At 42.7% G+C, this 20,094-nt stretch overlaps 1 protein-coding gene across 4 annotated transcripts in view; it reads right to left on the bottom strand.

The window, feature by feature from the left end:
* Window positions 1-20,094, bottom strand: part of CPNE4 (copine 4) — an 879,187-nt gene that overhangs the window by 733,346 nt on the left and 125,747 nt on the right. For all 4 annotated transcript variants that reach the window (XM_033930001.1, XM_033929997.1, XM_033929998.1 and 1 more), the window contains one exon: window positions 19,837-19,903. The gene's annotated coding sequence lies outside the window, so the exon portion shown is untranslated. The remainder of the gene's footprint in view (window positions 1-19,836; window positions 19,904-20,094) is intronic.

Genomic DNA, 20,094 nt, shown 5'->3' with positions numbered 1-20,094 from the left:
ATTCCTTACTATCTTCAGTTAGTCTGGAATTGAATTATGGTTTTTTTTCTGAAAAAATTAAAGACCTTTTTATTGGTGAATATTGGCAAGTTGACTAGACTTTTGTTGTATTTTATTGGTACTGTACTGTATTTGTCTTTTATTGTGCTCTTTTGTGAACCACATTGAACCCTAGAAGTGGGGTAAATAAGAATTGTTTTGAGAAGATACTATGGCTAACTCAATGGTCTTACGTTTTTCATTTTCTTTTTTTAATATTTTTATTCATTTTGAAGCCAAAAATAAGTGCAACATATTATACAATCATATTACACTATAATAGCACTTAAATTCAATCAAATTATAATCAATGACAAATATACATATCACCCCCCCCCCATCTACATATTTAAAAATTGCACTCAAATTACTGGGTTTGGAGGAATCGCTTTCATAATTTGATGCTTTTGGAGCAATGCCATGCCCGCTTGTCATTCAAGCGGAAAAAAGTTTTCTTGCAGATCTGGGACTCCTATATTCAATCGCTTTCCCCTAGGGCCAGAAGACTGGTCTTAAACTCGTTTTAGATGATGATAGTTATGCCCTCGGATGCTTCCCCAGGATGGTTGGTATGCTGTTTGGCTGAGTGTGGATGGTTGGTATGGATGGACGGGTGAGTGTTGTATGTATGTTGGATTGAATGGGGATTCATTCTGAGGGGATGGGTGGGGGGGTTGTCCTATTTGGTGATTGCTGAGCGGCATAAGAACACAGCTTGCTCAGCAGTCTCTCTGCTCTCTGTTCTATCTTCGGGGTCCTGGATAGACGTTAGGGGGTGAGGTTTCTGGGGTAGGTGGTGTGTTTGCATTTGGGAGTGGGTAGGGGTAGGGACGGGGGTTTATTTGAAAAACTTGTTTTGTTGTACTTCTGGTGTTCTTAACCTTGTTGAACTCTTGTTTTGTTTTGTAGATTTGCTGATTGTACATCAATAAAACATGATTTACATTAAATAAAAAATTTTCCGAAAACCCCCCTCACCCTGGATGTGCAAGATCAAGGGGCAAAATCAAGAATCACTCTTTGTAGAACTTTGTCAATGGCTCCCAAATATCCAAGAACTTCTTATAGTGTCCCTGCTGTATGGCAATAGTACGTTCCATTTTACATTAATTGTGTTATCTCTCTTGTACTGTCATTTGACATCTTGTACTTTCACTGCATTTGAGTTTATGGATTGTTGTTTTGTTCCCCAAAATTTCAATAAAAATTTTGAACTTAAAGATGTGACACAGAGACACCCACCAAAAAGTCTTATGTTTTTCTGATGTTTAACAAAAAATGCCCTAGTTTTGGGGTCAGTGGCATAGCGAGGGTGAGCGGCACCCAAGGCGGTGGCGCTCTACTCCCGCCCTCTACCCCTCCCCCTTGCTGCACGCGCACATGGAACAAAAGGGAAGTTAGGGAGGGAAAAGTTGTTTAAAATACATCGAAGTAAAATTAATTTTTTAAAAAGAAGTTAAATGGGCAATGAAACAATAAATGATCTAAAGTTCCTGGGACCAAATTAATAATTTATTAGATAACCCAGTGGCATTATCCTATGATACTGTGATATTTGGTATGGAAATGAGAGTAAAAAGTCAGATTTCTGCAAACAACAATAAATTATTACTTACTAGTCTTTAAGCCCGTTAGATTAACGGGTGCTAGAACATATGTGTGTGTGTCTGTCTTTTTTTCTCTCTCTCTCCTTAGCCGCTTTCTTTCTTTCTGCCTTTCTTTTTCCTTGGCTGTCCATCACCACCCCTTGCCTGCTCCCCCTGTCCATTTTCCCTTCCTTTTACCTCCACTGTGTCCACCACCACCCCTTCACTGCTCTCCTTATGCAGCAGCAGCCCTTCTCCCTTTGTTTTACCTCCCCCCTGTCCAGCAGCACCTCTTTCCTTCTCCCCCTGTCCAACATTAGTCCTCCGTTCTTTTTTCTTCACCTCCCCTGTCCATCAGTAGGCATCCCTTCCTTTTTTATCCTCCCTCCTCCTTCTTATCCCTATGATACTCTTACCTTGCTCTGCCCCTGATCAGAGGTTCCCGACAGCTGCCCAGTTGCACCCATTGGAAAAGTTCCCACTGCCGCATCCCGCACCCCTCCTGACGCGGCTCCCGCTGTCCTTTCTGTCTGTCTCTGTCCCTGGCCCCCTTTGCCTGTCTGTCTTTCTGTGTATCTCCCTGACCCTGTGTCTTTCTTCTTTCCTTTCTGTCTCCCTTCCTCCCTCTGTCTGTCTGTCCAAAGCAGCATTCCATCCCCCTCCCCCCACACCAGTTCCCTGTGCACCTGCCCCTGTGTCTTTCTTATTTTCTTTGTGTTTTCCTTCCTCTCTCTGTCTGTCCAAAGCAGCATTCCATCCCCCTCCATTTCCCTCCCCCCACACCAGTTCCCTGAGCACCTGCCCCTGTGTATTTCTTATTTTCTTTGTGTTTCCCTTCCTCTCTCTGTCTGTCTGTCCGTCCAAAGCAGCATTCCCTTCCCCTCCATTTCCCTCCCCCCCCCACCAGTTCCCTGTGTAGCAGCATTAGCGTTTCCTCTACCCGCCCCTGTCCCTTCCCCTTCCCCTTCCCGCGGGCCGGACTACAAAGGTGGTGATTCCAGCAGCGGTTTTATCAGTCTCCACACGCTGCTTCGGGCCCTTCTGCCCTGATTTACTCTGGCACGTCCCTGATGACATCATCAGAGACGCGGCAGAACAAATCAGGGCAGTAGAAGGGCCCGAAGCAGCGTGTGGAGACTGATGTACACGCTGCTTGAATCGCCATTCGGACCCGCGGGAAGAGAAGGGGGTGGGCGGCAAAGGAGAAACGGAGATCGGCGGCGGCGACAGGAGAAACGGATAACGTGGTCTGGCTGCGGTCCGGCTTGTGGAGGCGATCGGGTGGTGACGTATTCGCGCGCATGCGCACTCCTTCGGCCACAGACCTACAGCGCACGGAACACGAAAATAGGACTGCGCATGCGCGAGTTAGCCTTTTATTATATAGGATAATGACTGGTGTTGCCATTCAGCAAATTACATATAATTGGAAGGATTGGAGGAGATTAAATTATAACTTTTGGTGGAACTCTTTATGCCATATCTATAAAATGGAAAGGTTTATTGCATTACAACAGGGATATTTTAAGAAATTTCAGGATGTGTGGAAACCATTAACAAAATATTGTAAAGATTAATTGAAATTGTTTCCCTTATATTTGTTAATTTAAGGTGTAGGGAGGGGGAATTTTATTATTACATGTTTTATATAATAACGGAATATATGGATGGGAGGGATGGGAAAGGGGTAGGGATAAGAAGTCATCTTCTTGTTGTAAGTGATGTACTTATTGTTAATGTGAATGAATATATTTAACACTTAATGTAATTTTGAAAATGAATAAAGAATTAAAAAAAAAAAAAAAGAAGTTAAAGGGGAGTGGCAAAACATTAGGATGGGGATCGCTTCAGAAGAAGCGTTTGATGTTTCAGGGTACTCAGGGAGTTATGTGAAGTCCTGGCGGAACCATTATCTGTGCTTTTCAATCTTTCCCTACGCACAGGAAGAGTCCCCTTGGACTGGAAAACCGCCAACGTAATCCCACTCCACAAAAAGGGCAGCAAGACAGAGACAGCAAACTACAGGCCAGTGAGTCTCACGTCTATAGTGTGTAAAGTCATGGAAACACTGATCAAACGGAATCTTGACACAATCCTAGATGAGGAAAATCTACGTGATCCCCACCAACACGGGTTCACCCAGGGTAGATCCTGCCAATCCAATCTTATTAGCTTTTTTGACTGGGTTACTAGACAACTGGATGCCGGGGAGGCACTGGACGTGGTGTATTTGGACTTCAGTAAAGCATTTGATAGCGTCCCACACCGAAGGTTATTGAACAAGCTGAAATCAATGGGCTTGGGAGACACTCTAACTAAATGGGTTGGGGACTGGCTGAGTGGTAGAGTACAGAGGGTGGTGGTGAACGGTACCCCATCAGAAGCGTCAGACGTGCTCAGTGGAGTACCGCAGGGCTCAGTATTGGACCCGATTTTATTCAACTTATTCATAAGAGATATCACGCAAGGGCTTAGAGGAAAGGTATCACTGTTCGCCGATGACGCCAAAATTTGCAACATTGTAGGCAACAGCTTATTAACTGACAATATGACACAGGACTTACTGCTGCTGGAAAGATGGTCAACGACTTGGCAGTTGGGCTTCAATGCTAAAAAATGCAAGGTAATGCACCTGGGTAAGAGAAACCCGCGCAGAACTTATGCACTAAATGGAGAGACCTTGGTTAGGACCAAGGAAGAACGTGATCTAGGAGTGATTATTAGTGATGACATGAAGGCTGCCAATCAAGTGGAGAAGGCTTCCTCTAGGGCAAGACAAATGATGGGTTGTATCCGCAGAGGTTTTGTCAGCAGGAGACCTGAAGTCATTATGCCATTGTACAGATCCATGGTGAGGCCTCACTTGGAGTACTGTGTTCAATTCTGGAGACCACACTACCGTAAAGACATGCTGAGGATCGAGTCGGTTCAGCAAATGGCCACCAGGATGGTCTCGGGGCTAAAGGATCTAACGTATGAAGAAACACTAAAGAAGTTGCGACTGTACTCACTTGAGGAACGAAGAGAAAGGGGAGACATGATTGAAACGTTTAAGTACATCACGGGTCGCATTGAGTCGGAAGATGATATCTTCTGTCTTATGGGTCCCTCGAGCACCAGAGGGCATCCGCTGAAGATCAGAGGAGGGAAGTTTCAAGGAGACTCCAGAAAGTACTTCTTCACCGAAAGAGTGGTGGATCAGTGGAACAAACTCCCACTGCAGGTTGTTGAAGCCAGCAGCGTGAAGGATTTTAAGAGTAAATGGGATGCTCACGTGGGATCTTTAAGGGAGTAAATTCGGGAGCGAATACTTTGGAATGGGCAGACTTGGTGGGCTATAGCCCTTTTCTGCCACTATGTTTCTATGGTTTCACAGAAATTGAGAAGCGGAAGCTGGTACTAAAGAGTAAAGGCATCTTTAAAGAGAAAAGTTTTGAGTTTGGTTTTAAATTTTTCAAGAGAATTCTCTAATCGAAGATCTAATGGGAGGTTGGAATTTTTGCCACAATGTCTTAATCTCCTAATATGCTAATCTGGTTTTTCCATTTACATGTTCTGATTCAATTTTCTGACAAATATCCTTGAGTTATCGTTTTTTGTCTTGCCGAACTTGACGTTGAAACACTCGGTTCATTTGTGAAACTTTTTCTGCATTACTGGATAGTTTTGCTTGTCTTCTTTCTTCTGCTACTTTTCTGGTTTCTTCTGAGATTTAAGGTGATTTCTTGGCTTTTTCATCTGGAATGTTTTTTTTTTAGCTTCATCACTAATTACAGTTTTGATATCATTCCATAACTCTTTGGGCTCTCTATCTCCTGTATCAAGCAAGGAAAACCTGTTGTTTAGTTTTATCCAATAGTCTGATGGAGTGTTTTCAATGTCATATTTTAAGAGGTCTAATGACCTTGTGAAGCTTCACCATGATCTTGAATGTCAAATGCTCGTGGTTGCTTCTACAGTCAGCTCCTTAGGTCTTGAAGTGCTGGTTGCTGTAGGCCATAGATCAGTGGGACCATTAAAGGTAGTCACCTATGGCATAGCCAAGGGTGGGCTCAGGTGGATCCCCCCCAGGCCCGCCCACCCACTATGAACTCATGCCCACCCAGGAGATTTGACTGGCAGGGATCCCCAAGCCCTGCCTGCTGAAGACTCCTGGCATTTCTTCCTCCCTTCCCTCTCCCTAGGTGACTGGGTGGTCTCTTAAAGGCACTATTCCAACCCAATGGTACTTTTTAATCTTGGATCTCTTGTGTTATTTTTTTATTTTATTTATCAATTAACTTCAATGGCGTACTTTTTAATCCTTCAGTTCTTCACTGGCAGTGAGCAGGATTAGGAAGTTGCATCTGAGAGATATGGAGTCAGTATGCAGTGGGTTTCTTACTATTCGTTGTCAGTGAAGCACTTTAAAGGTACTGGGAGGTGGAGGAGTGTTGTCAAGAGAGGAGAGGAGGAGTTCTTGTGCCCACCCACTTTGTGCTCAGGCCCACCTAAAATCAGGTGTCTGGCTATGCTCTTGGTAGACTCTGGTTCTAAGGTACTATGACAGTGGTCCCCAACCCTGTCCTGGGGGACTACTAGCCAGTCAGGTTTTAGAGATAGCCCTAATAAATATGCATGGGCAGATCTGCATGCCTATCATCTTCATTACATGCAAATCTCTTTCATGCATATTCATTAGGGCTATCCCGAAAACCTGACTGGCCGGTGGTCCTCCAGGACAGGGTTGGGAACCACTGTACTATGAGATCCTAGCTAAGTACTCGAGTAAGTGCCTTTCTCTAGAGCAGTTCTATAATGGGAAGATATTACATCACAGACTGGGAGAGGGTATTATAAAGGGCATTTCAGTTATTGACCCAGGTTAACATTAACAAAAATGACACTGCAGCAGGCTAGCAAAGTCAGTCATTCTAACCATATTCTTAGACAGAAGGATTATAGCATTAATGCTAGCAAAAAAAAACCAAAACCACGCTTCTGTTGTCTTTTGATTCATTGTGACCGTAGCAGCTAGTTAAGGGGATTAAGGTGACAGCTATGAAAATAGAACCTGATGGAACTCTTCAAAAACTGGGCAATAACCCAATAAAGAAGGTGCAGGGCCAGAGGATCCCTGATTGGATAGTGCCAAACATCAGTAAGATCTCACAATGTGATGAATTTGCTCAGACAGAAGGCCAGGAGGTCTCAGAACCAAGTGCCAAGTGTGTAATTGGAAATATACAGATGCTGACAACCCAAAAGGCCTCATTACCATATTAGCAACTGGTTCAATTACAAAAACATAAGCGAGAACCATTGAGAGGAAATTGCAAGTTTGACATAAAAGAATAAAAAATAAGAACATACTTCAGCTGTCAAAATAAAAATTTAATATTGCAAAATGGCAGGAAATGCATAACTAGATTTAGGCACAATGCAAGCATATGTGAAAGATATTTTTTACAATTAATCAGAGGCTGTTTGCAAAATGCAAAACTTGAGATGGAGACCAACATCTCTCACATAACAAACATATAAGAAAGCAGAAACTGGAAGCCAGTACTTTAAGGGCTCCTTTTATGAAGCCGCGTTAACGGTTTAATGCGCGTAATAGCGCGCGCTAATTTGCCAGCCGCGCTAGCCGCTACCGCCTCTTCTTGAGCAGGCGGTCGTTTTTCGGCTAGCGTGGGGGTTAGCGCATGCTAAAAAGTTGCGTGCGATAAAGCCGCTAATGCCGCTTCGTAAAAGGAGCCCTAAGTCTTGGTAAGACTCTCGGTGATGTTTCATCATTATGGAACTGGGAAATAAAGAAAACATTTCTTGTAGCTTTCTCCTGCTGATGATCCCATTGTGCCTTCTGTTAGCCGCTTGCTCAAGATTTTCCTAAACTATGGTGGTGGCAAGCATATGTGATTGTTTTGCTGTTTCAGTGCTGAACAGATGCTGGGAAGTTAGGAAGCCCACAAGCGGCATTTGATATTGGGGAATATCTCTGTGCAGAGTTTTTGTAAGTTATGGTTTCATGCCCATAGGTGATGTTTACATGCCCCAGTAATGTTTACATGTCTCTGAATGTGGGATCATCCTTTTATGGTTTTCACTAAATTGTGATAGTCTAGTGCAGTGTTTTTCAATCTTTTTTGGGCAAAGGCACACTTGTTTCATGAAAAAAATCACGAGGCACACCACCATTAGAAAATGTTAAAAAATTTAACTCTGTGCCTATATTGACTATATATAAAGTAATTCTCTTGAATAGGAATCAAATAAACACAAAGAAAGTATTTTATAATTACTTTATTATGAAATATTAAGTAAACAGAATAGTGAAAAATTATAAAATACTTTATTCAGTGCGAAACCTGGGCCTGTTTGGCTGAACACAAAGCTGATATTCTGGCTGGAATCGAAGAAAGACACACACGTAGCTCTTCGTCAACAGCTCTCAGTCTCTCTCTGTATTTGGTTTTTATAGCATACAAAAATAGACAAATATACCCTCCATCCTTTTTATTAAACCACAATAGCAGTTTTTAGCGCAGGGAGCTGCGCTGAATGCCCAGCGCTGCTCTTGACACTCATAGGCTCCCTGCGCTAAAAACCACTATTGCGGTTTAGTAAAAGGTGACCATATTGTAAAATATAGACAGCAGATATAAATTCAGAACTGTGCATAGTAAGTGAAGGGAAGTTTTCATCTCTGGGAATTTACCCAGTTAACTATTAAGTTATTTGGGCAAATTCCTTTGAAAACTGTGGTAATACTGCCTCCACTTTGCTAAATTTAAAATAAAATCATTTTTCCTACCTTGTCTGGTGATTTCTGGTTGCACTTTCTTCTTCTGACTGTGCATCCAATCTTTCTTCCCTTCTATCAGCCTGTATGCTTTCTCTCCTCCACACCTCATTCCCTCCCCCAACTTTTTCTTCCTCTCTCCCTGACCTTTTTCTTTCTTTTTTTCTGTTTCTCTTCTTTCCTTCTGTTTCCCTGCCTGCCCCCTTTCTTTCTTTCTCCCTGCCGTTCCCCAAGCCACTGCCACTGCCGCTGCCATCGGGGAACAGGACCCACCAATGGATAACAGGCCCCAAAGCCGACGCCGACGCATGCTCTCCCTGACGTCAATTCTGCAATCGGAGAGGAAGTTCCGCCCAGCCAGGCAGCGATTGGCTGGCCCTAACTTCCTCTCCGACTGCAGCATTGACATCGGGGAGAAGAAGACTTATCGGCTCGATAGATTAGATCGCCAAGACAAAGTGAGTCCTGGGTGATCGACTCACTTTGCCTTGGCGAGCTACTGGCGCCCCTGCCTCGGGCCCCCTGTCAGCTCCGGGCCCCTGAATGCAGGACTGGTAGTACTACCCTGATGGCGGCCCTGCGGCACACCAGGCAACATTTCGCGGCACACTAAAAACACTGGTCTAGTGCTCTCTCTCTTTGAAGTATCTTGTGATCTGGACCAAGTCGTCTTTCACTGCCTCGTGTACAATATGGTTAGTCATCTTATAACAGGACATATATATAGATTCTCCAAAATAAAGGCTGCTAAGTATTAATGCAGCAAGTATTAATTTTCTTACCTTTGAAGGAGGAATAGCCTGATGGTTAAGGCAGTGAGCTAAAATCCTTGGAAACAAGCTTCATTGACATGAAAGGATTTAAAAATGCAACTCATTTAACCTTCCATTGCCCAGGTACAAAACTTACCCCCCTCCCCCTTTATGAAGCTGCATTAGCGGTTTTTTGTCACTAGCCATGGTGGCAAAAATGTCTATGAGATGGACATTATTTTTGGAAGTTAAAAGAGGGTTGTTTCGAGTTTCAAGTTTATTTAAAAATTTGATTTAATCGCAAAATCTTAATCCAATGCGATTTACAAATAACAATAAAATCAGGGTAAAAAGTAAAACACATTGATTGAACCAGACAATAATACGACTTTTAACCAATCAGATACAACAGGGGGGGAAATAAAGATTAAATACAATTTATAAATAAAAATTAAAAGGGCGGCGATCCAAGATGGCTGCTGCCTGAGTGATCGGGTACACGCCGCCAACCAAAGTGCTCCTAGTTACCTGATTTTTTGCCGGTGGCTGTTGTTTACAGCCTGGTTGTATTTGCTTTCATGGCGTGATGCCGAAGAAGAGAGGCAGGAGCGCTGCTGGTGCTTCGCGGCACTCCAAGGCGCCGTCCCTCAGCAACATTGAGGAACTGCTTCGGAGGATGCAGGGAGCTGCATCGGTGAGTCCGGTTGCCAGCCTGCTGAGGATCCTGGGTGTGAGCAAGACCGAAAGGATTCCTCTTGGGCCAGATACCACCCTTAGCCCGGATGTCAGAGCACCACCTCCTCCACCACAGTTGGCAAGCTCTCTCAGGGGTCAGGAAACCCCGGAGGAAGGGGCAATACTTTCCCCAGAGGCAGATGACTTAACAACAAGGAGCCTGGAAATGGAGATCCCGGTTTGGGTAACCTACGGGGAAGATTCTGTGGGAACCATAACAGCTGGAAGAGGATTGATTCAGAAGGAACAGAAATCAGAACATCCTAAGGAAAGTGAGGGACTTTGCACTTCAATACAAGCTTCCTTTTGGGACAGGCCTGCTGAGGTGACCTTAGAAGCCCTTTGGGACCTGGTAGCAAATTTTGGGAAGGTAATTAGTCCTAATTTCCAACAGATTGAAAATAGACTTATTTGTCATTCAGAAGAATTAGAAAAATTAAAATTGGACATGACTTAGACGTGGTGGCTGAGTCCGAAACATGGTTCACGGACTCTCATGGGTGGGATATGACTATACCAGGATACAACCTGCTTCGCCAAGACAGAGAGGGTAAGTTAGGAGGAGGGGTAGCACTTTACATCAAAGAGCACATCAAGACAACCAGGATCACTGATGTCAAGTATACTGGGGAATCCATCTGGGTAAACCTGGCCAGAGGCGGAGAAAAATGCCTGTACCTCGGTGTGGTATACAGACCTCCTAGACAATCGGAGGACAAAGACGCAGAATTAATCGAAGACATTGAGAATATCACCTTGCGGGGGGATGTTGTTCTATTAGGAGACTTCAATATGCCTGATGTAGATTGGAACACTCTCTCAGCGACAAATTGTGATAGCAGGAGGATATTAGCGTCCATGAAGGGAGTACAGCTCAAACAAATGGTGCTAGAGCCTACTAGGGCCCAGGCCATCCTGGACCTGGTACTTACGAACGGGGAAAGCATCTCGAAGGTCTCGGTGGGAGAAACGCTAGCCACCAGTGACCATAACATGGTATGGTTTAACCATAGGAAAGGCTTCCCTAGATCTCAAACAAGAACAAGGGTACTCAATTTCCGGGGCACTGACTTCGCACGCATGGGAGATTTCGTTCATCAGACACTACAGGTTCAAGAAGTAACCGATAATGTGGAAGCTATGTGGTCAACCTTGAAATCGACCCTTCAGGAGGCAACTATCCGCTACATTAAATCGGTAAATAAACAACAAAGAAACAAGAGACCCAAATGGTTCACTGATGAGGTCTCGTACCGCGTCAAGGAGATGAAAAGAGCATTTCTCTCATACAAACGCACCAGGGAGAAAGATGCAAACATTGAATACAAGACAAAGTCTGCAGCGGTCAAAACAGCAGTCAGGGAGGCCAAACTTCGAATGGAAGAAACTCTAGCGAAGAACATTAAGAAAGGGGACAAATCCTTCTTCAGGTACATTAACGACAGGAAGAAAAACACAAATGGGATAGTACGCCTTAGAACGCCAGACGGGAATTATGTGGAAACAGATTCCGATAACGCTAAACTGCTGAATGATTACTTCTGCTCTGTCTTTACCTGCGAGGCACCAGGGCACGGGCCACGGCTGGAAACAAAGCAAAGCATGGAAGATCCATTTCAGAATTTTGAGTTCACAACTGCTGATGTTTACAGAGAACTGTCAAGACTCAAGGTGAACAAAGCCATGGGACCAGACAATTTGCACCCACGAGTGCTCAGAGAGCTATGCGATGTTCTAGCGAAACCGTTAGCCATGCTCTTCAATCTCTCCCTAAGTACGGGGAGAGTCCCCCTGGACTGGAAAACAGCTAACGTCATTCCTCTGCACAAAAAGGGATGCAGAGCAGAGACTGCGAATTACCGACCAGTGAGTCTCACATCAATTGTGTGTAAACTCATGGAAACTCTACTTAAAGGTAAATTAGACACGATTTTGGATGAGGAAGACCTAAGGGATCCCCATCATCATGGATTCACTAGAGGTAGGTCATGCCAATCCAATCTTATCAGCTTCTTTGATTGGATGACGGGAAAGCTAGACCTGGGAGAGTCTCTGGACATAGTATACTTGGATTTCAGCAAAGCGTTTGACAGTGTCCCACACCGCAGACTATTAAACATGATGAAATCGATGGGTTTAGGTGAGAAGCTAACTGCAAGGGTCAGTGATTGGCTGAGTGGAAGACTTCAGAGGGTGGTGGTCAACGGCACCCTCTCTGAGACATCGGAGGTGACTAGCGGAGTACCGCAGGGCTCAGTCCTGGGACCATCCCTTTTCAACATATTCATAAGGGACTTGACCCGAGGGCTTCAGGGTAAAGTAACACTGTTCGCCGACGACGCCAAACTGTGTAATATAGTAAGTGAAAGCAATCTTAAGGATAGTATGACGCAGGATCTGATCACGTTGGAAAACTGGTCCTCGACATGGCAGCTGGGCTTCAACGCTAAGAAATGTAAGGTCATGCATCTCGGCTGCGGAAATCCATGCAAAACTTACACCTTGAATGGAGAAACACTAGCTAGGACTTCAGAAGAATGGGACTTGGGAGTAATCGTCAGTGCAGACATGAAGGCTGCCAAACAAGTGGAGCAGGCCTCATCCAAGGCAAGGCAAATGTTGGGATGTATCAATAGAGGCTTCATCAGCCGCAAACCTGAAGTCATAATGCCGCTCTACAGAACCATGGTGAGACCTCACCTGGAATACTGTGTGCAATTTTGGAGACCACACTACCAAAAAGATGTGCTTTGAGCTGAATCGGTCCAGCGAATGGCCACTAGAATGGTCTCCGGACTCAAGAGTCTCCCATACGAGGAAAGACTGGGCAAACTGCAGCTCTACACTCTTGAGGAGCGTAGAGAAAGGGGAGACATGATTGAGACATTTAAGTACATCACAGGTCGTGTCGAGGCAGAAAGCGATATATTCTTCCACAGGGGACCCTCGGTCACAAGGGGGCACCCGCTCAAACTCAGAGGAGGGAAATTTAATGGTGACACCAGGAAGTATTTCTTCACAGAAAGGGTAGTAGATCACTGGAACAAACTTCCGGTGCAGGTGGTCAAGGCCACCAGCGTGCTCGACTTTAAAAATAAATGGGACATCCACGTGGGAACCCTACGGGGGTCGAGCTAAGGAACTGGGTCATTAGCACTCAGACTTGATGGGGTGGGTCAGAAGAGTGGGCAGACTTGAAGGGCTGTAGCCCTTTTCTGCTGTCATCTTTCTATGTTTCTATGTTCTATGTTTCTATGACTTCTAATACCTTTCTTCAAAAGACCCAGCAGGATATGGTTTCAGTAAAACTACTCCAGGAAACTATAATTAAAGATAATTTGAATCTTAGAAGAAAGGTGGAGTCATTAGAGAATCAGGCGCGTAACAATAACTTAAGATTGATAAACTTTCCAAGAACAACTATGGTTACACCTAGAGATATGCTCAGGAGATATTTATTAGAAATTTTAGAAATTCCGGAAGGTAATCTTCCACCTTTTTCTCAAGTCTATTATCTCCCTAGTAAAATTCTGCATCAACAGCAACCTGACCCTACTGAAGGACAAGCACTGAATATTACTGAGATTTTGGAGAACTCAGACAAAGAAGTGGTAACACTTGCAACATTAGTAGCTACATTGGCTCTTTCTATCAATAAATCTTGGTTATTGAGACTATTTCTAAAGAACAAACAGAAGGAATTTCTTGGTTGTAAAATTCAATGTTCCCTGATGTTTCAAGGGAAACTCAAAAACGTAGACGTGACTTTCTTCTTTCGAAACCGGGGGTCATCTCATTAGGGGCTACTTTTTACTTAAGACATCCTTGTAAGTGCATCCTTGTAAGTGTCCGTTATTCAATTAAATATGTATTCTTTGAGCCCCAACATTTGACTAATTTTCTGGCTATGTCCCGTCTGGACAAGGAGAAAATTCAAGCTTGAACTCTAAAAGAAAATAGTAACTCCCTTCCCGATCTATAGATATACCATTACTTCTTTTGGTTGTTTTGCTTGTTTTTCTAGCAATTAAATTCTTGGATCTAAAGAGGACTTGAGCTAATTTTATCATAATAGTTTTTCTTATAACTGCTTAATTTTTTAAATATGGATTTATATGATTGTAATATGCTTGGTTAAATTTACTTTCTGTACAAGTTTACTTGATATTATATTGAAATCAATAAAAATATTTAAATAAAAATAAATAAATAAATAAATAAAAAGGGCATGGGTAAAGAAACAATAGGATGGGAAAAGGTTACCCGCTCAATTTTCATTTAACAGCATTATTAGTTCACTAAAGAATATCCTGATTATATAGAGTTCAAATAACTCAGTTAAAGGCGTCCTTAAAAAGCCAGCTTTTCAGGAGACCTTTGAACTTATTAAGCGATTTTTCTTCCCTTAAATTAATTGGGAGCGAATTCCAAATTTGAGGGTCCGTGACAGAAAAAATCGTGTCCCTCCTTGAATAAATGTGTCTTAGTGAAGGGACTAAGATGAGAGATTTTTCTTCAGATCTTAAAGATTTTGTTGGAATATAAGGGATTAAAAGCCTTTCTAAAAATGCAAGAGCTTGGTTCATTAAAATTTTGTATGTGACTAATGCTATTGTCCCAAGTCTGTCTTGAATATTCTTTCAAAAATGCCCCTCCAGATGTCTTAATAAAATAATCTCATTCCTGTGTGTCCCCCCCCCCACACCCCATACTCCTGTAGAAATGAGGCTTCACACGACTCAGATTGGGATGAGGCGACCCTAAATGGGAGCCTGCTAACCCTTTTATTGAGTTTCTTAACTCCCTTAATTACTTAGCTAATGCTTTGCAAGGTTACAGTTTCATCATGCATATACAGTGCGGATTATACCAAGGTAACTCCCTTGTTTACATATCTAATGTGATTCTCAAAGCTACTATCTCACGTGACATCAGAATACATTATAACGGTTACAATAAAGTGATTCCCTTGTGTACATATCTAATATGTCTAAAAACTTATACTATAGCATGTGACAGTCTAAAGGTTATAATGCATGCTCCTTAAGCACCTTAAACTCAGTGCGTGACAGAGGCCTGCTTTGGCACGTAGGCACTGTCTGTTTGCTGCCCATATAAGGAATACTTAAACAAGATAAGGAATAAGATAAGGGTAAATGTGTGACAGGGGTCTTGTGACAAAAGGGGAGGGGGGAATGCCTCAGCATTCTGTCACAAGGTGATAACATTTTCCCTTGCTTTAGAATGGCTAGGGGAGAAGGAATGATGAAGGATTCATACTTCTTTCACAGAGCCTTAGATCAGTGTACTGATCTTGCCTGTGTGCTGACCTTGCCCTGGTTCAGAACTATCAGACCTGCATCCCTACATACTCCCCAAATTATGTTCCCAGAAATATCGATATACTGTACATACATATTAATCCTTGCAAATGTTAAGTCACATGCTTTACAAGTGGAAACTGCTTTATAGAATGACCTCCTTAAACTGTATGTGCTCTGGAGCAGGTACCTGCTTACTGAGCTTGAAATATAACTCACTTTGAGAACAGGTTTGTAAAAGCAAAACTGATCCATATTAAAATCAGGCATTAGTAAAGAGAACTTTTATGATTTAGCTTAGATTTTTTTTCCATAAGAGCAGTATCGAAAATAGTCTTGTGAAAGTACAGTTTTTAGGGATCAAATTCATAATGCCTGATTTAGAAATATTTCTTTAAAAGAAGAAGAGTAAAATCAGAAAAGTCAATATGCAAACCTCTCACTGATGCACATTTATTTTTTCCATTTATTAAGGGCCCCTTTTTACAAAGCCGTGGTAGCAATTCTCCCAAGACAAATACACTGAAGCCCTTTAGGAATTGAATAGGCTTCGGTGCATTTGCTGCGGGAGAATTGCTACCAAGGCTTTGTAAAAGGAGCCCTACGGACCAGATTCCATACATGGTGCTCTAGTTAAGCGCCCTGATTGTGGATGCCTATCGATGCCTAACTATGGTCCTTATAAATGGGTTGTTTCAAATGCCATTTTAAAGTAATAAGTCTTTAATTGAGACTTAAATTTTTGTAAAGATTTTTCAGCCCTTAAAGAATTCCAAAGGGTAGGGGCCATTACTGAGAAACTGGAATCCCTGTAAATGTCCAAAAACATCTGCCTGAAAGATGGCACAGTCAGCAAGGGTTAGGCATCAGAGGGTGCCTCAAAATAGGCGTTACTAGGTACTGCTCTTGGATCTCTTGTGTTATTTTTTTATTTTATTTATCAATTAACTTCAATGGCGTGGTTAATTACCATATATAGTAACACTTTCACTTTAATTAATGAATAAATGTCAAGTTCGAAATTAACAGGACAGCCCAGGCTCTGCAACAGGTTGAACAAGAAGGAAAAAGCCTCAGACAAGGGCCCTCCCACCTCCACCTCCCACCTCTTGGAGATTTCTTAAAGGTGGTTAAGCAGTCACCTCATTGGCAAAAAACCTTCCTCAAAATTGAAGATACTCTGTGCTGTACTGTTGAAGACACAAAGAGATAGATGAAAATTTTTTAAACTTATCTGTAGCTGATCGGTACACCGACAGTGGCCAGCGTTTCACAAATCTGCTGCCTCAGGGTGTAACACGACCGATCAGACTCAGCTAAGTTGTGTCTACCTCAGTGCTCTCCTTGGACCATGCCATTTCAGCTATTTGAAACAATTCAGGTTGAGCGTCAGAGCAGAGTTGGAGCATTAAGCACTCTGCGCCACGGTAGAAACCTCTACCACAGCTTTGTAAAAAGGGGGGAGGGTAAAATCCACGCACAACCCAAATTGTTTCAATTAGCTTAAATGGCATGGTTGATTAAAAAAATAATAACACAAGAGATCCGTGTGAAATTCAGAGCAGCGTCTAGTAACGCCTATTTTGAGGCACCCTCTGACGCCTAACACTTGATGACTGTTCCATCTTTCAGTCACATGTTTTTGGACACTCACAGGCATTCCAGTTTTTCAGTAATGGCCCCTACCCTGTGGAATTCTCTAAGGGCTGAAATATCTTTTAAAAAAATTTTAAATCTCAATTAAAGACTTATTACTTTAAAATGGCATTTAAAACAACCCATTTATAAGTTTCTATTTTTATTTTCTCTTTCTTGCTAATACGGTTTTTCTTTTTCCCTTTCCCTTTTGTTGTTTTCCTTTTTTGTCCTTCCCTCTAATATATTGCAAATCACTCCCTTTTTCTTATCCAAATTGTGTCCTTTTTGTTATGATCAATTTACCCTGTTTGTCCTTATAGATTTTAAAATTTTTATCCCTTTTTTTGTTTTGTTTACTGTAAACTGCTTTAACTCCATCCCCCCAACATGATAAACACCATCCCCTGAAGTAAAATGCCCCACCTCCGGGGATATGCACCTTCCACCTGGAATTCACCATCTCCCTCACCCCTGACACCTCTGAAACCTATCCAGGGGTCACCATTTGTAGTTCCAGGGATCCAGGTAGGAGTGGTCCCTCTCTGCTGCTGCCTGGGACTGCACTGGGATTCAAAATGGCACTAATGACCCCTGGCAGTAATTTTACAGGGGATGACCTCAAGAGTATGTGGATGTTCTGAAAATGCTGAAAAAGTTCATTATGAATAACTCCTTAGATCAGTGTCTCACAAACTTTTCCAAGCACACTAAACTCCGGAGGATCTCTGCATATACATAGACGTTGATGCGCATGTGTGATGTCATCACATCAATGTCTGTACATGCAAAGAGGATCTCCAGACCGGTCCCTGAGCTTGTTAACCCTAAAATGACTACACTGATGAGGAGGTGCAGAGAGCAAGAGAGGTGCCAGCTGACTCACCTACATGACATGCCTCTTGAGGCACACCCGGAATCTCGCTGTGGCACTGCCTTAGATGGTTAAAGAATCATGACATAGGAGGCCATGTCCTTTTGTTGAATACAAGATAACTAAGCAACAGACTGGGACATATACTGTTTAATATATTCATAAATGATGTAGAGATAGGAGTGATAAATAGGGTTACCATATGGCTCCATAAAAAAGAGGACGGATTAAGACATCTGGGCTTTACTTCCACGGAAAGCAATGAAAATAAGGAGAGCAGATAGAGCATCCTGGCTTTACAGTGGAACCTTGGTTTACGAGCATAATTTGTTCCAGAAGCATGCTCGTAAATCAATTTACTCGTATATCAAAGCGAGTTTCCCCATAGGATGTAAGGGAAACTCGCTTGATTCATTCCACCTCTTCCCCCACTTCCTGTGGCCACCAGCGCTGCTGTACCTTACACCCCACCCCCCCCAAGGCCACTGGCGCTGCTCCACACACCCCTTACGACCCGGCATCCTCCCCTCCCCCCCGCTGCAATCTGGCATCCCCCACTCACCCACCCACCCAAACACATTCGCATAACCCCATCTGGCACTGGCACCAGCACCAACGCACAGAACATGCCGGTGCTGGTGCCCGAATATCTTCCCTCTTCCTTGTGCTGGGCCTTGAGCATCTGCGCATGCTCAAGGCCTTCTAGTTCTCGCTCTCTGTGAGATTCTCAGAGTCAAGCTCGGTTTCTGAGGCGCCGATTTTGCGAATGTTTTGCTCGTCTTGCAAAACACTCACAAACCGGTGCACTTGTAAACCGAGGTTTGACTGTACTTCCATTGAAAGCAATGGAATTAAAACCTGGATATATCAATCAGTCCTCCTTTCTCTGGAGCCATATGGTAAACCTAAAGTAAAGTGATAAAATTTGTACGTCACAAAATGTTTCAAAGTTGCTAAAATGACAAAACCTTATGAGGATTTGAAGAAGGATTTTGTGAATCTAAGGCAGTGGTTCTCAACACAGTCCCCGGAGCACATCCAACCAGTCGAATTTTCAGGATATTCACAAGGAATATACATGAGATAGATTTGCATAAAAAAAGAGGCAGCACATGCAAATCTCTCTCATGCATATTCATTGTGGATATGCTGAAAATCTCACTAGTTAGGAATTTTTCAAGGGCTATGTTGAGAATTATTGGCCTAGGACAGTGTTTCCAAAGTCTAGGGCTACCAGATTTTTCCATGGAGAAACTCGGACACATGGACGCTCCCAGCTCCGCCTTGCTCTGCCCCATTCCGCCTTCATCTCCACCCCCACAAAGCCTCGTCTTTCTTTTCTGACTTCCAGGCCGCATCCGGAGCATCATCCGTGCATGATCAGAGGCTCTCCAAACACGGCAAAGAGGTCAGGGCTTTCCAAAACCTGAACAAACTCCCGGGTTTTGGAAAGTCCATCTGGCCACCCAGGTAGTCCTCTAAAAAGAGGACATGTCCGGCTTTCCTGGACGTCTGGTATCTCTATCCAAGTCGGTCCTGGCATACCTGGCTTTCAAAAGATATCCACAATGAATATGCATGAAAGAGATCTGCACAGGGTTAGCAGATGTCTGGGAAAGCCCGGACACGTCCTCCTACTTCTGCTTTTCCTACCGAGAAAACTCAAAATGGCAGACATAAATACTGACAATGGAAATAAACATTTGAGGACTAGAATTTGGACAAATTTAAGACCAAACTTAAGAGTTTTCTTTTTAAAGATGCTCTTAATGAATAAACATAATGCTTTTGTTTCTTTTTATCTAAAATTTTATTATAAACTATATTTGTTTCCCCTCCTGTTTTTACCCTAAATATATTGAATTAAACACTGATTGTAATCCCTTCATTATTTTCCCTCTTATTTTAATATTGTATGTATTAGTTACTTAATTTAATTGATTGAAACTTTGTACAGGAATGTTTGTATTTGTCATTTTAATTTGTTTTGATTAATGTCTGTGTGATTTGTTACCCATATTTGGCTATTTTAGCAATTGTACATCGCCTAGAACTTGGAATAGGCGATTAATCAAATTATATAATAAACTTGGAAACTTGGAATTAAGCTCACCTCTCCCTCAGCGACTGGAAATCAGAGGCCCACTCTGTGAATTGGAAGCCTTCTTCAATGAACCAACCTGCAGCAAAAAAAAAAAAAAAAGATATTGATAGAAGCCTTTGCCACTGAGTTCTCTTAAAACTGAATTGAATTAGCCTGAATATTTCTACATTTTGTTCAACCTTAACCTATCCTATCAAGAGACAGTTTTCAAAATGCCTATACAGTAGATCTTACAAACTTAAAAGTTCATTTTCAAAGGAAAGTATT

The sequence above is a fragment of the Geotrypetes seraphini genome, chromosome 2 (assembly GCF_902459505.1).
Source record: "Geotrypetes seraphini chromosome 2, aGeoSer1.1, whole genome shotgun sequence".
Lineage (NCBI taxonomy): Eukaryota > Metazoa > Chordata > Amphibia > Gymnophiona > Dermophiidae > Geotrypetes > Geotrypetes seraphini.
This window is presented reverse-complemented; position numbering and strand designations above follow the sequence as displayed.